Genomic DNA, 3,687 nt, shown 5'->3' with positions numbered 1-3,687 from the left:
ACTGGTCTATATTATCAATACCACTGGTCTATATTATCAATACCACTGGTCTATATTATCAATACCACTGGTCTATATCATCAATACCACTGGTCTATATTATCAATACCACTGGTCTATATCACTGGTCTGTATCATCTATATCACTGGTCTATATTATCAATACCACTGGTCTATATTATCAATACCACTGGTCTATATTATCAATACCACTGGTCTATATCATCAATACCACTGGTCTATATTATCAATACCACTGGTCTATATTATCAATACCACTGGTCTATATTATCAATACCACTGGTCTATATCACTGGTGTATATTATCAATATCACTGGTCTATATAATCAATACCACTGGTCTATATCATCAATACCACTGGTCTATATAATCAATATCACTGGTCTATATTATCAATACCACTGGTCTATATCACTGGTCTATATAATCAATATCACTGGTCTATATTATCAATACCACTGGTCTATATCACTGGTCTATATTATCAATACCACTGGTCTATATCACTGGTCTATATTATCAATATCACTGGTCTATATCATCAATACCACTGGTTTATATCATCAATACCACTGGTCTATATTATCAATACCACTGGTCTATATCATCAATACCACTGGTCTATATCATCAATACCACTGGTCTATATCATCAATACCACTGGTCTATATCATCAGTACCACTGGTCTATATTATCAATACCACTGGTCTATATTATCAATACCACTGGTCTATATCATCAATACCACTGGTCTATATTATCAATACCACTGGTCTATATTATCAATACCACTGGTCTATATCATCAATACCACTGGTCTATATTATCAATACCACTGGTCTATATCATCAATACCACTGGTCTATATCATCAATACCACTGGTCTATATCACTGGTCTATATCATCAATACCACTGGTCTATATCACTGGTCTATATCATCAATACCACTGGTCTATATCATCAATACCACTGGTCTATATCATCAATAACACTGGTCTATATTATCAATACCACTGGTCTATATTATCAATACCACTGGTCTATATCATCAATACCACTGGTCTATATTATCAATATCACTGGTCTATATTATCAATACCACTGGTCTATATCATCAATACCACTGGTCTATATCATCAATACCACTGGTCTATATTATCAATACCACTGGTCTATATCATCAATACCACTGGTCTATATTATCAATACCACTGGTCTATATTATCAATACCACTGGTCTATATCATCAATATCACTGGTCTATATCATCAATATCACTGGTCTATATCATCAATACCACTGGTCTATATCATCAATACCACTGGTCTATATCATCAATACCACTGGTCTATATCATCAATACCACTGGTCTATATCATCAATACCACTGGTCTATATTATAGCCTGGTTCCTTCTCTACCCAGTACAGCCAGAAGAGGACTGGCCACCCCTCATAGCCTGGTTCCTCTCTAGGTTTCTTCCTAGGTTCTGGCCTTTCTAGGGGAGTTTTTCCTAGCCACCCCTCATAGCCTGGTTCCTCTCTAGGTTTCTTCCTAGGTTCTGGCCTTTCAGGGAGTTTTTCCTAGCCACCATGCTTCTACACCTGCATTGCTTGCTGTTTTGGGGGTTTTAGGCTGGGTTTCTGTACAGCACTTTGAGATATCAGCTGATGTAAGAAGGGCTTTATAAATAAATTGGATTGATTGATTGGTTGGTTGGGGGGTTGGTTGGTTGGTTGATTGGTTGGTTGGTTGGTTGGTTGGTTGATTGGTTGGTTGGTTGGTTGATTGGTTGGTTGATTGGTTGGTTGGTTGGTTGGTCGGTCGGTCGGTCGGTTGGTTGATACTACCACAAATCTCTGTTACAGCAATATCATTAGAACAGAAAAAAATAGAATAGAACAGAACAGAACAGAGTAGAACAGAACAGATTAGAGTAGAACAGAACAGATTAGAGTAGAACAGAACAGAATAGAGTAGAACAGAACAGATTAGAGTAGAACAGAACAGATTAGAGTAGAACAGAACAGATTAGAGTAGAACAGAATAGAGTAGAACAGAATAGAGTAGAACAGAACAGATTACAGTAGAACAGAACAGATTAGAGTAGAACAGAATATAATATAATAGAACAGAATAGAGTAGAACAGAACAGATTAGAGTAGAACAGAATATAATATAATAGAACAGATTAGAGTAGAACAGAATATAATAGAATAGAACAGAACAGAATGTAATAGAACAGAATATAATAGAACAGAACAGATTAGAGTAGAACAGAATAGAATAGAACAGAATAGAGTAGAACAGAACAGATTAGAGTAGAACAGAACAGATTACAGTAGAACAGAACATATTAGAGTAGAACAGAATAGAACAGAATAGAGTAGAACAGAATATAATAGAACAGAACAGAATAGAGTAGAACAGAACAGATTAGAGTAGAACAGAACAGAATAGAGTAGAACAGAACAGATTAGAGTAGAACAGAACAGATTAGAGTAGAACAGAATTTAATAGAGTAGAACAGAACATAATAGAACAGAATAGAGTAGAACAGAACAGATTAGAGTAGAACAGAACAGATTAGAGTAGAACAGAACATAATAGAACAGAATAGAGTAGAACAGAATATAATATAATAGAACAGAACAGAATAGAGTAGAACAGAACAGAATAGAGTAGAACAGAATATAATAGAATAGAACAGAACAGAATAGAGTAGAACAGAATATAATATAATAGAACAGAATAGAGTAGAATAGAACAGAACAGATTAGAGTAGAACAGAATATAATAGAATATAACAGAATAGAGTAGAATAGAACAGAACAGATTAGAGTAGAACAGAATATAATAGAATAGAACAGAACATAATAGAACAGAATAGAATAGAATAGAACAGAACATAATAGAATAGAACACAATAGAGTAGAACAGAATATAATAGAATAGAACAGAACATAATAGAACAGAATAGAATAGAACACAATAGAGTAGAACAGAATATAATAGAACAGAATAGAGTAGAACAGAACAGATTCGAGTAGAACAGAATAGAGTAGAACAGAACAGACAGAACAGATTAGAGTAGAACAGAATATAATAGAGTAGAACAGAATATAATAGAATAGAACAGAACAGAACAGAATATAATAGAACAGAACAGATTAGAGTAGAACAGAATAGAATAGAACAGAATAGAATAGAACAGAATATAATATAATATAATATAATAGAACAGAATAGAGTAGAACAGAATAGAGTAGAACAGAACAGATTACAGTAGAACAGAACAGATTAGAGTAGAACAGAATAGAATAGAACAGAATAGAGTAGAACAGAATATAATATAATAGAATATAATAGAACAGAACAGAATAGAGTAGAACAGATGAGAGTAGAACAGAATAGAATAGAACAGAATAGAATAGAACAGAACAGATGAGAGTAGAACAGAATAGAATAGAACAGAATAGAATAGAACAGAACAGATTAGAGTAGAACAGAATAGAGTAGAACAGAACAGATTAGAGTAGAACAGAACAGAGTAGAACAGAATAGAATAGAGTAGAATAGAACAGAACAGAACAGATTAGAGTAGAACAGAATATAATAGAATAGAACAGAACAGATTAGAGTAGAACAGAACAGAGTAGAATA

This window comes from Salmo salar, chromosome ssa03, assembly GCF_905237065.1.
Source record: "Salmo salar chromosome ssa03, Ssal_v3.1, whole genome shotgun sequence".
NCBI classification, from domain to species: Eukaryota; Metazoa; Chordata; class Actinopteri; order Salmoniformes; family Salmonidae; genus Salmo; species Salmo salar.
The sequence above is the reverse complement of the archived record's forward strand: the minus strand, read 5'-3'. Positions refer to the sequence as shown.